This window comes from Accipiter gentilis, chromosome 3 (genome assembly GCF_929443795.1).
Source record: "Accipiter gentilis chromosome 3, bAccGen1.1, whole genome shotgun sequence".
NCBI lineage: Eukaryota > Metazoa > Chordata > Aves > Accipitriformes > Accipitridae > Astur > Astur gentilis.
Window position 1 is genome coordinate 4,716,817 of NC_064882.1, and position 13,451 is coordinate 4,730,267.

General features: G+C 37.2%; 1 long non-coding RNA gene across 2 annotated transcripts; it reads right to left on the reverse strand.

The window, feature by feature from the left end:
• Positions 1 to 3,371: 3,371 nt before the first annotated feature.
• Positions 3,372 to 7,644, reverse strand: LOC126052869 (uncharacterized). 2 transcript variants are annotated; one of them, XR_007510171.1, is made up of 3 exons: positions 7,509 to 7,644; positions 3,880 to 3,969; positions 3,372 to 3,549 (listed from the first exon to the last, which is right to left on the reverse strand). It is a non-coding gene; the product is annotated as an uncharacterized LOC126052869 (long non-coding RNA). The 2 variants fall into 2 exon arrangements; XR_007510170.1 differs by having other exon boundaries at positions 3,372 to 3,724.
• Positions 7,645 to 13,451: the final 5,807 nt, after the last annotated feature.

Consider the following 13,451-nt stretch of genomic DNA (forward strand, 5'->3'; position numbering starts at 1 on the left):
GTAATATGAGGTAAGATGATTTTTTTTTAGGACAATTTCCCTCAAAAATTGCTTTAAAAGCTTGTGAAATACAGCATAATATTTCTATTTCTCATTTTCCTTCATCTAAATAAATAACTGAAAAATACACACTGTGTTCCACATTCTGGGAAAAGCGAACAACATGCAAGCTTCCTGGCCACAAGAGGAAATAAAACAAGCACGCATGTCTTCCCACAAAAGTACAACTATCTCCACCTAAATAACTGAACTGAAATAACTGAAGTATAAATAGGAATCCTCTTGTAGCCCTCCTTTTCTGTTCCGGTAACATGTAATATAGAAATCAAAGGATACCCCTTTTCAGCTGTTAGTGGAAGATACTGGCCCAGTGCTGTACTGGTGTATGAGAGGATGAGCATGCTAAAGTCCTGTGAAGAACATCTCCTCACCCAAACATCTGTTTCAGTTAGCTTTGAATCAAGACACATGTTTAACATGACACTCATCAGTGTTAGCACAAAGAAGATATATGGTTTTCATTCTCCTGTTGTCACTGTATCTTAGGCAACAGGCTTCATTTTAGATTCTCTGCTTGCCTGATGTTCCTCTCAATGCAGAGTTTAAAAAAACATTGTAGGAGAAAGACATAAACGTGGACACAAGGCTCCGTTACTGCAGGAGGATGTTGCCTGAATTCAGGGGTTATTTCACTAGCGTAGTAAGTGTGACTTGTTCTCACAGCATTTCTGTCCAAGGCCGTTGCACACAAGATGCTTTGAATATAGTCTTAACCCGGACTTGAGGACTAGGCCTGTTGAGTACACCAAGGTCTTTGAGATATTTGGCACCTGTGAGCTCTTACAGCAGGATTCTGCTCTCACGTAGCGCTCAGCAGAAGATTTAGCTTTCTCTTTACAAACTGAAAGCATGGCTGTGGTGATAAAAACAGTGAAAAAAGTGAAAAGTTCTCGTGCGGTTTTGATGCTAAGGAGATGCTGTCAGAGCTACTCACACTACGTCGCTGTTGTAAGTTACTGTGGAAGCTGAGGGCACACTTGTCTTTGCACACTTGCAGGCATAAGTTTAAAATCAATATGATTCTTTTAATTTCCCTTTTGAATCTTGTAAGATGCTTCTCAGTTATAGACAGGTGAAACAGCGTCTCCTTTTCATGTTCATGCCTGTGCAAAATTTGTTTGTTGCCATGACGACTGCACGCCTTGTAGCACACAGTTCCCCCATCCTCGTTAGAGCACGAGGAGTTGCTGTTCTTGCCTTGTTGGTACAATGGACTTCTCCCAGGAAAAACTGCTTGTGTCCATGCTGTCTGAATGAGGTCAGTTCTCCTGGCAACCGCACTTTATCCGCAGAAATGTGCATTGTTTTCTAACGCTTCCCCCTTCTCTGTAGAAATGATGTAAAATCCAAGGGAGCAGAAGAGCAAGAAAGAAACCTAATTGGCATGCAAGCGGCAAACGCTGTGACACTTATTTACCTTTCGGCTGATCCCTATTGTTTCACAAATTATTAAGCGGCCCGAAGTTTTACAAGACAAGACTGTGTTAAGAACACTCCATTAGGTTGCTCAGCAACATGCTCATACAGTAGATTTTTTTTTTTTTAGACAGAAGTCAAGTTAACACAGGATTAGTTACTGTCAGATATGGCAGAAACTAATAGCTATATGGCTGTGTGCCTTCAGAGATTATTTCAGTCACTTCCTCCCACCCTCCTTTCCTTCCCCGCCTTCTCCAGTCTGAGGAAGCTTGTCGGGGCTAGGGTGATCCCATGGGAGTTGGGAAGAAGAGAGGAACTGCTTTGTTGGTGGGGATGGCCAGAGCTGCCTGCTCCCGCTCCGCTCCAGCAGCCCCAGTGAGGTTCCTGCCAGGAGGGGATAAGTGGCATGAGGGTGACTGACAGCGCTACGCCTATAACACAGAAATTCTCCCCTGGTCGTGTAAGGTTGTGAATGTTAAATCTCCTTTGCAGAAGTAGCAGGGGATTGGGCTGGTTTTGGTTTTTTTGGTTTTTTTTTTTTTTTTCCAGATTTCAAACCCTTTTGAACAGGAGAAAGACACCCCCTGCGCTTTTAATGGCATTTTCACTTTTTTAAAAGGGAGCAAAGGCTTGGCCTCAGCTTAGTAAAACCAAACATTTACCTTGGTTACAAGAACATCCTCATTTTTGCCAGTTTAAGCATCTTATAACTTCTCAGACCATGAAGCAGAACTGCTGCGAGAAGAAAAGCCTCCCCTACAGAGAACAGCCACTTATTCACTGGGAGACTTACTTACGGCGCTGCTCTCAGCTGCGTTGCACGGCTCAGCCCGAGTGGGCAGATCTGGCTGTAAAAGGTCCCACTGTCATACCTTAACACAATTTCTATGCTTGTGACTTTTACTGATGCCTTAACTGATTGCTCTCTGCCATTCCTATGGTATTCATAAAGCTAGTGTCAGGTACTATAACTCTACCAGCAAGATTGATCGCAAAACCTATAATTAGAATATTAGTTAGTAAAACCTGTAAAGTACTATATTTATTTTAGATTATTACCTTCTTTGTTGTCGTGGGGGTCACTGTAGATAGAAGCCAGGGTAAACAAGGAGAAAATGACAAAAGCCAGCAAGATGAAAGCTGCTTCAAGGTTTGTGAAGGGCAGCTCCATGAACTGTTACTGCTTCACCTAGGAAAAAGTGTAAATGTGGAAAGGGACTGCTCTCAATAGAGTAGTTAAGTCTTTAGTCAGGAGGATACCAGATCCTGGTCAAACTGGTTAAGTAACTTTAGCAGGTAAGGAAACAATACTGCTGACTCATACAAGAATGCAAGTTCAAGCCTGTTTTGCTGAGGACGTAGTATGTACAGTTGCTCTAGGGGGACATTTACAGCAATTATTAAAGTAAAGCTGCACTTCACTGGACATCTATATCTATCCATAACCTATATTTATTTAATATGTATTTATGCGCAATGCATTTAATATCGGGAACGTATTTTGACTCTGAAAAAGTAGTAAATAAATCCTTATTAAAGCAAAAAGTATCTTTAAAGATCTGTAGGAAAGCATAGATTTTCTTAACACTAAAACTCCTAGTAAATACACAGGCTACCTTCTGTGTAGTAGAAAGTTTAAAACATGTGAGAGAAAGCCCCGGCATTACAACCAAATTGCAAATCAAATCCCAATCAATAGCCCAGGGATTCTGAAGTCAAAAGAAATTTAAAGTGGCTGGTTGCCCTCAGGATTTAGCTCTAAAAAGCAGTGTCCCTGAAGTCTTAAAACCAAGGAGTCCCATACATTTGTACAGAGAAGTTGTGAAAAAACAGAAGCATATAAAAAATGAAAACAGTTTGCAGTAAATAAAGGGAAGCCGGCACTTACTGATTGCCAGGAATTTGTGTGTATATTCCATTAGAGTTTCTTCAAAATCGTCCCAGTTCTATAAAATGATTCAGTATCATGGACTGAATTAATCACTCCCAGCTGGAAGGATCTAAAGTAATGTGGTTCCCTGACGCTTTTCAGTTGCTGCCTTGCTCGCGGCAGGAACACTCCACAGCAGACTAGAGAGTGGAGAAATTGGAAGGAGAAGGCGCAGCTCAACGAGTTTTTTTCTCGTACCTGCCTACAGGATGGTGCTGATGTGCAAGCAAACTGAAGTGACAGAAGTTGATGCAGTGCCATTGGGGCAGTCAAGACTGACGTTTGTACATTGTAAATCGTGTTGAATTTTAAGCCCTAGTAAAATATTAACATAATTGTAAACAAGACTAAGTAGTATAAGAAAGAAACCCAGCTCAGTAAATGTATCAGCAAGAATTTTAAAATTCAGATCTATACTGATATAGGCAATAATTATTAGGGTGATATGACTATGTCAGCAAGAACCAAACCTGCATACGTGCAACTTGTATAAAAAATGGTCCTTTTGAAGGATCTTTCTGATCACTTTGTGAGGATTTCATTTGCAGTAAAGTCTCGGTCTGAAAAACACGAATACCATTTATACAAACTAAAGCATCAGTCACCTCAGATTGTACTAGGTACCTGTTAATTAAAGCGGATTTCTAAACTATAATTTTTTAATATTCTGAGTTTTCTATTATTTTTAAAAAATCAAATATTTTGAAATTGCTATTTCTGATCTTTTGTATAGTGATCTAAGCTGGAATATTTCCACAGCAGGCAAAGGAGTGATACTTATGAAACCCAATGTCAATAACACCTGAATAAAATGGGAGAATGTGGAGATGATTTGATCACTGTCATATCCAATGTATCTTCTGCTGGATCATTTTTGCAACAAACATTTCATTAGTAACTATTTTAAATCTCTCTTTACGATTTCTAAGAGTGAAAACATAGTTACGCGTATCAAAACTTCTCTGTCTATATGATGGATTGGTTTCTTACCCCATTTTATTCAATAAACCAAAGAATCACCTATTCCAGTCAGAGGTAAGCTTACACCTGTGTAACTATTGAAAATTACTGACTGTTTTTATGCATGCTTTTTCTTTGCAACAGATAGTATTTATATATCTGCCAGAATTTAGATGTGAATTCAAAACTTACAGTTTTTCCTACATACAGAGACAAATTCTTCCATTATGCTATGTCTCAATAAAGCTGATGAATCTTTCACGTTCTTCTTAACTGACAAAAAAAAGTTGTGTGCAATTAAAGAAGGAGCCTGATTTCTGAAACTATGCGACAGTTGATAAGAATTTTTGATGTAACAGCCTGCAGTTTCTTTAGGAAAAGTCATTAAGAAAAACTGATATACTTGGTATTGTTGTGCATATGTTTAGTGCATGATATTTTTACCTATACGTCATTGAGTAGTTAAATATCAATCATAAAACCTTAAACATTAGGCACAGCAAGAAAAAATTAATCTGAACAGCCATTAGTAAAAGAACTGGTGGTTGGCAATGCTTTTGAAAGCTGCTAAGTCCTATTGAAAGTAGTTGGAATATAAGCTCCTTAGCTGGCTAGCACATGACATTTTTTTTTCTCTTCACTGTTGGCAGTATCGGCTACCTGGCTGCCATACCTTTAAGAATGGCTACAAGCAGAGCCATCTACCGGTACCAAGGTATAACTACCAATAAAGAGAAAAAAGTCATAAACAGTAAAAAACATTTGAAATGTGTTAATTCTGAATATACACTTACATATCTATAAGAATATATATATAAAAACGCTTAAGTATGAATTAGAACAACACTTTTATTGGCAAAAATATGCAGCTGTCAGAGTAAAATTGTAATTTGACTTAATTTTAAAAATCACAGAACATTATAATAAATTATTAAATTGCAGTGTACATTGTCCACTGTACACTGAGAAAATACCACATCTTTCTTTTTGGAGACTAGCAATGGAGACGCATTCAATGGAAGACCAGAATCCTCCGCCTAAGTCCAACCTTTGTCATGAACAGAGAACGTGTACAATATTTCTTAAAAATAGAAGGTTTGTGCCCCATATTGAGGTCTTATTAATACTTTAGGAAGGCTCTACAAACAGATACAAACTCTGTTTAGATATCTACAATGAGGTTGAAGAGCATAAGGGCTTAGCCCCTCAAATGTGTCTGTATCGTGGCTGAAAAATTGACACCTCCACTTTCGAGTACTTAAAGGCAAAACTATCAAACGAACTTGAATTCTGAATGCTGAAAGTCATGAGTGAATCAATTCCATATGTTTAAGTTTCTTTTGATCCAGGTAACATTATACAAGGCTAACGCATTCTTGTTTGACTCTTTAAGATTTCCTGTATATATAAAAAAATTGCTTACTAACCTTTTATTTTTGTGGCAAATAAAATGTGAAGTTATTTGATATAAATCTGTAAGTGCCTAAGCCAATCTATAAGAGCCAGGGAACAAGTTCATTAGGGTTTCCTAACCATGCTTGTTACCTGGTTTTGCCGTGGGAAACAGGAATGCTGTTAAAAGTCTCCGGAAGGAATAACAGTTAAACAGAAAGATTAAGAATGGACTCAAACCCAAACACCTTATTCAGTATCATCATATGATAGGGAATCTTCAGACCAAAACTGGAGGTGCTAGTGTGCAGAAAGGATTTAAGCCTTCCAGTTCAAAAACATTGGGAAGGTGTTCATCAGTAACCTGTCTTTCCCATGGGGTCTAATATGCCGTCACAGTTTACCTGGAAAACTAGAGGAACTCGCTTCTCACCCCTGTAAGATGCATCTTCTTCTGTATTTGTTACAGGGACTATTTAGTATAAAGGTTACATGAAACCTTCAATCCTCCTTAGAGGCTGACGAGTCTACCATATTTTTTCAGCTAAGGGAGACCCTTGTTTAGGAAAATGCCTTTTAAAAAATACCAGTAGGTCAAAAATAGCTGGAAAGCAAAACCTGCCTTTTGAATATGAATAACCTTTCAAAACATGGGTTATTGACTAAGTTTCTAATATCATTCTCCATCAATGAAAGCAGATTGTAGTTAGCTGGCTAGACATGAGGAAAAGAAAAATGGGCAGATGTGGGAAAAGATGCTGGTGGAGACAAAATAAAAACAAAGGTTGATACCCTTGTAGAGAAATTGGACTAGCATTCATCATTACTATGTGTTTACAGGGACACTATTAAAATACTGAAAAATTACCCCACTTGAGATATAGCTGCTGACATTTTACTGGAGACTGATGAAACAAACCCCAGATCTTGGGGTTTGAATTCTGATAGCTTTGGAATCGGATTAACTTGGGAAAAGATAGGGAAGGTCAAGCTGGTTTTTGAAAGGATGTTAAAAGCTTTGCATTGAAGTATACCCATAAAGACACTCTAAAACCAGGTGAGACTTACAGAATATTCAGTTGTAGCAAAAACAATTGATACGTCTCATGATTTACCAGTTCACTGGGTGGGGGAAACAGAGTCAGCACCAAAGCTGGTGTTCAACGGTTGTGTAATGTTTCTTGGTCTTTTTCAAAGAAAAGTGTATGAAAAGTATCCCAGTGACCAGATTCTACAGACTTTTATTTTCTAGATGAAATTCTGGCCCCACAGGGATCTTTAGAAAGCTCATCCATTACACTGGTGTGGCTTGGATTTCACTAACTCTGTAGCAAGTTCCTCCACAAATACGTGTGTTGACTTGTGTGGGATGACAGAAAATAAGGAACTAACCATCAGGACTAAATGTATATATCATAGCCTTAGAAAAGATGAAAGAAAAATGTGAGACTGAAAAGAAAAATCCAGCATTTCTCCAAGCAGAGCTTTTAACTTAAGAGGTTAGACTAAGACAGAATGGAGATTAGAATAAGAACTCAGTGGGAGCTGGACGGAATTAAATCCATAATTCGAAGTCTTATTTTTCTCTTTTTTTTTTTCTTAAACCTATACACATATTTGTCTAGTCTAGGTTGCTTATTGTCAACAAAAATATCATTCCTTTTCTACAGGAATGATAAAGTAAGATTGCAGGAAAAAAATTAATATGGGACAGGTAGAAAATGTAAAGCAAACAGAATATACATACCTACATGCCTGCTCCTGGAAAGAATGCTGCCAGTGAAGTGGAAATATCCTTTATGATAGTGCTTGTATTTAGTATGTGTTCTTATTGTTTTTGCAGAGGCACTTCCTTGTACAGTGACACTGCTGTCATAGCTGTTGTTGATCACTTCTGACACTGAACTGTGGACTTGACCCCGTAGATATGACACTCAACCCCAAAAAGTATCAGAAAATGAGGAAAGGCAACATCCAAACTTTAAAAATTTTCTGTTGTAATTAAAATCCTGCTTTGTTACTGACAAAAATTATTTGATCTCAAAAAATGGTTGACTAAACCAAATAAAGTGCAAGGGTCAAAAAGTGACTTATGAAAGTGTGATGTCTACCGCTTCAATCCAGTGATTGTTCCTATTACTGATAACATGAAGTACCTACTTTACATAGGCCAAGCTAAGCAAATATGAGCTTTGTAAGATATTAACTTTAGTTATTTCTCTTAATGCAGTGGGACATATATCATGGGTCTCACTTAAATATCTAGTTGTTTTCATTTTTTTACATCCATTACATAATATACTTACACCACACTGCCATTTCTTGAGAAAGATTTATCATGTGAATGTGGCTTTCTTTGCTTTAAAGTAACAAATACTGTATTAATGAGAGTAATATTATTCATAAATCTACTGTATTTTGTTTGCTATAAACAAGTCCTTCAGTTTTTATCACTAAAAAACCCCAGTAATAAGAGTCAGGCTACGTATTAAAAAAGTGTTCACACACTAGAGTGAATGGATCTGAGGAAGATTCTACTAAAATGGTTTGTGAGGCACCACCATTAAAGGCATTAAATGATTTGTCTGTTGTTTCGCTGCTTTTAACTGTCATTCAATTCTGTTTCTTGGCAAGTCTTTCAATTGACTAAATACTTAAAACCTGACTCCTGTGATATGACATCATCTGTTGTAAATCAGCATCATTTGCTAACTACAAAATGCTGAAGATCTCATGAACAGCTTCTTCAATGAATTATACCCTGATGAGTCATCTGCTGTGGTGGGCTGGGTACCCTAATAAAGAAGTTAAATTATTTAAATCTGCTTGGCTATTTATGCAGCATAGGTATACCCTCCATCAGCGGCTCAAAAGTGAACTGAAACAGAAAAAAATAAATCAGATATAGAGAAAAAGGTAAGAGAGGGGCTGTGGAAGGGCCAGCCAGAGAAGTACCAGTAGAAAAAAAACCCAGTTACCGGAGGAATAAGTGACAACATATATAGTGTGTGTATACATCAGAGAAGATAAGAACAGCCTTTGGACTTGCATATCTATAATTTCCTAGTTATCTCAGGATATCCTAAGTTCATAGTATGTTCTAGACTCTTGTTTGCTGAATCTGCTCATTTTGTTTCCTTAACTTGTATTGTAAGCTTATCAAAGTATAACCTAAACCAGTATGATAGCTGTGAAAATGCAGTAAAGTATAACTTTATTATGGTATACTGAAAAATAACTAGTTCAATGTAAGGTAAGATATTTTCTCCTTTTGTAGGGGTTAGCTTTATTAACAATTATATAAAAAGTGGGATATTATAGAGGTTAAGTCAGACTTTCTTCTAAGGCTTTGCTGCTCCTATGATTAATGCTTGAGGAATGCTCATCTCGGAGCATACATCCTTTTTCGTTATCTCAGTAAAGAAATGAGCCAACAATGTTAGTGAGTCAGCAAGGCACATAAAAAAGCTCTTGCTAAATAATAATAAAAAAAGGCTGTTGTATTGCTATAGTTTTGTTACAAAAAATGTTGAAGTTGCTCTGAGTCTGACTTTTCCTTACTTACGTTTGCAGCTAAACAGTTCAGTTCAGAGGCATTTTCTGTTCATAGAAATTGCCAGTGACAGGTAGTTTTTCTATCTAGTGTTGTTCACGTTTTTTTGTTGTTCCTTGTTTTTTTTGTTTGTTTGTTTTGGTTTTGGTTTTTTTTTTCTTTTACTATCTCTGGATGTTATATCCAATGTCTTTAATATTAAATATACCTATATGTCTTTAACTCTGCTGTCCACATATTGTTCCATGTTTTTATCTGCCTAAGCAACTAACATGGATTAAAAGGCAAAAGATCCTGCTGTACTTATTTCTGTGAGGTGTCAATGACTTTATATTGAGGAGTGGAGTGAAATTTTGTTTGTAACACTGAATCTAACATGCTGACCTGCAGAAACAATTCTAAATATGAATGATTTTTTTTTTTTTTTTTTTTTTAGTATCAGCTTGAGATCCTCTTGGGTCAGAATGCAGATGAGTCCAATGTAAAACTTGATGATTTTTATTCTGTCTCATATGACATTCAGCTATACATGTAGTGATGAGCACATCTTCGTAATTTCTTTCATAATACTTAAAGGCATTTTTTATGCAAGAATCTAATGACAAATAAATGACATGTATTCTATTACAAAGGAAAGGCATGTCCAGTGTGAAATGTGAAGCAGTAGAAAAACTTTTGGAGCAGGACTTTCCTTTAACCAATACAGACTCAAAATTGTTGGGTTTTAAGCCATTTGAAAGAGAAGTCTTGTCAAAATGGAATTTTCTGTATCCCAGTGACAGTCACACATTACATCAAAATGTGGATGAACTTGTGGGCAGAACAACCATAAAATACCCCCATGCTCAGAAAATATACTGAAGACCTGCAAATAAATCATAGCAGCGAGATTCTGCACTCTGCAAGTCAAGAGAAGAACCAGCAAACAAACCCTGAAGTTATTCCTATGAGTATACTCTCCTCCCATTTCAAGCTCAGCCCTTTAAGTGGGAAGGAAACCCTGCTCCTGGGATTCCCTGGAGTACCATTTACTACTGGCACACGCAAGTGGCAGAGCATGGATCAGCTCAGCACATCTCAGCTCCCAAGTCGAGGAGAGCGCAGCCCATCCCCATGCACGTCATGCCAAAGCACCTTGCGGTAAACCAGCTGCCAAATTGAGACTCTCATCGTAGCCTGGGGGGTTTGGCTGGTTTTATGCCAGGAAGAATCAGCCTGCCAAGCTCTCTCCAACAAATATCTGATGCAGGAGGAAGAGAAGGGTTTCTTTGTCTTCTGTGAGAAATAAAGTTGCAATATTGTAATAGTATATCCTTTAACCTAAGTGACCAGTTTGGTGCTTCCGCTAAAATGTTTTGGAGTTATGTTGAATTTGTATGGAGTGATATTTGAAAAAAATGTTTACCAAATGTTCTTTTCTTTAAAACAGTATGAATTTAATAGCAGGCAGAAGAGATCTCTTTAAGTGAATCTCTACTTTTCAAACTTAACTGGCCCTAATTAGTCAGAATTTTCCCAACTTTTTTTTTTTGTGACACTAGCAATAGGGATATATAAATATTTTATTCAATCCAAAAAGTAACTTTATAATAAGTTAGCTATCAGGAAAGAAAGATCATCAAAATGCTAATTAAAATGAATATGATATTTTGTCTTCATTCAGAATCTAAACTTAGAAAAGAAGTTAAAAATATTAAAAAACCTCTTCGTTTTGATCTTGTTTCTCTTTCCCTTTTAGCAACAATTAGAAAACCTTTCTGCCCGTATGTCTAAGCCTCTCAATGGCTATGCTTCAGCAGAGGTTCCTAGTGATTCAGCCTCTCCAAGAGGAGCTTGATTATTTGTAATACACTATGTGTAAAGTGTGGCATCTAGGATATGCCAACAACCGAAAAACTAATTTTCCAACCATGCTATTCAGCATTGTTGAAGTATCCTCTCTCCAGTGTAAATTTCCTTGGTCCAACTTCTGTTTGGGTGTATGTATCACCCTTATCATGCTACGCTAGCCACATGCTTTCCATTAAGCGCCGTGACTAATAACTGTTGTTCATTTTCAGCCCCTCATTCAGAGGTGAATTGTGTTCGGAGCAGAGTTTGGATAGGGCGCTTTTGTTTGTTTCTTTTCTCTATCGAGACATTGTGACACCTGTCTCTTTAGAGGAAAGTTGTATTAGAGAAGTGATTCCGGGTCGCTCCTTGGGCAAAAGTTTATAAGCTTTATGGTACTATCTCTTGGACTATGTTAAGTAGAGAGACTAAACCCAAAACTTTGCAGTTGCATAAAGAAATCTTTCTGAATTTCTTTCAGACCTTAAGTGTGGGTGTGTATGTGTATATATATATATATAAAAAAAACTGAGGGAGATCAGAAAATATATAGATCCTACCTGTGAGATATTAGAAGACAATAAAGGGGAACTACATAGTCTTCCATATCAAGTCAGTGCTAATTATCCTTTAATATTGAAAGGATCAAATATAAATTATGACATGATTTTGCAGTGTAGTGATACTTCTAGCTTCGATCATACTAATAAGAGATGGTGTTCATCACTTCATAGGAAGCATGACTCGCTTTCCAGTATTTTTCAGCAAAATATGTGTATAATACTGAAAACTTAAATTGGAAAAAAAAAAAAGCACAAAATAAGCAAATATAAATGTGCTGACCTAGTAATTCATTAGACAACAAATAATTAAAACAGATTTTTTTCAACCTAACTCATTTGGATATACAGTTGTATGGTCTGTATTATCAACAGACAATATCTTTGCTTCGCCAAATCAGGTGACTGCTTACCTACTAGCATGACTAGGAAGGCTATGTTCATTTTTCTATGGCCAGACTATTTGTTTGTGGGGCACATCTTGCCTGGACAGAGGTTTCCTGTTTAAAGCTACAGCTAGAATGAAGTTAGAGCTTGGTAACAGCAAGTTGCACTTGGGTTCCTTTCTTGCCTTCTATGTTTTCTCACAGTTGTCTAGAATTTGATTTTTCTCACAAAAGTTTCGAAACTGAGAATACTTCACAGCAAGGAAAATGCTGCAAATATTTAACCACTTGGAATGCGCATTTACAGATCCATTTTCATACTCACAGGCATATCCATATGCAATGCAAATGATGTGTTCCTAGTACATAAAAAACAATATTGGAGTTAATAAGTAGATTTATGTCAGCTTTCATGCTTATCGTATCCCTAAAATGATCAGGTAGAAAAAGATCTGATAGAAAAAAGCCAAAAAGGTGAATTTTCTTTTGAACTAGTGGTACGTGACTTTTACTAACTACTTTTTTTAGGGTTCGGTTTGACTGATCTGCTTATCTCAGTGGTGTGGAGAAGACATAAAATAGCTGGAATGGGCCAGTAGTGAATCTTCCTACGTTGGCAAAAGACGGTGGAGATAACATATCTGCTTCCTGCAGCCACAGCTCACAATTCCGGCACCGTTCCTCCGATAAATCCACAGTCCAGTAGTGCCTGTATGCAAGGTCTGGGCAGTGTGGGGTCTGCCAACCCCGAACTCTCAATTCCTCCGTTACAGCTGACTGGGTATCAGGCTAAGGCACTCAGTTGGCCTTTCAAATAGCATGCGCTTCCATTAAGGATATATGAAAAGGACTAAAGTTTAGTTTTCAATTCAGTTAAGTGTAAGTCAAGAGTGAACAACAATCTTATTTGTGTGACTTAAATTATTTTAATGTATCTAATGAGAATTTCTGGGAATAATTTGGACTTGGATATGGGATATGCTTGCTGATTTGATCTTACAGTGCCACATATGCTGCTTCAGTTGAATCGCTCTTTTTTTTAAAACATTGTTCTATCTGTCAACGCTGTGATATCTTATTTACAACTAACTCCGGTTCTGTGAAAGCTTAAAGGAGATATTTTGTGAAACTCATTTTATGCCTAGTACCGTCTGGACTCTGTAGATGTCACTCTTTTGACTATTTTAATGGTGGTATTTTGCTGGTAAATGAATGTGAAGGGGGCATTATGATCCATCTGCTTCTTTGGGTGCTTAAAAATACATTAAAAATAAATATACAAAGATATCATTTCACACCCAGGATTATCTACTCTCCTTCATTTACTGCCATTATCCTAGGAGCAGTAGGTAAAGTAATAG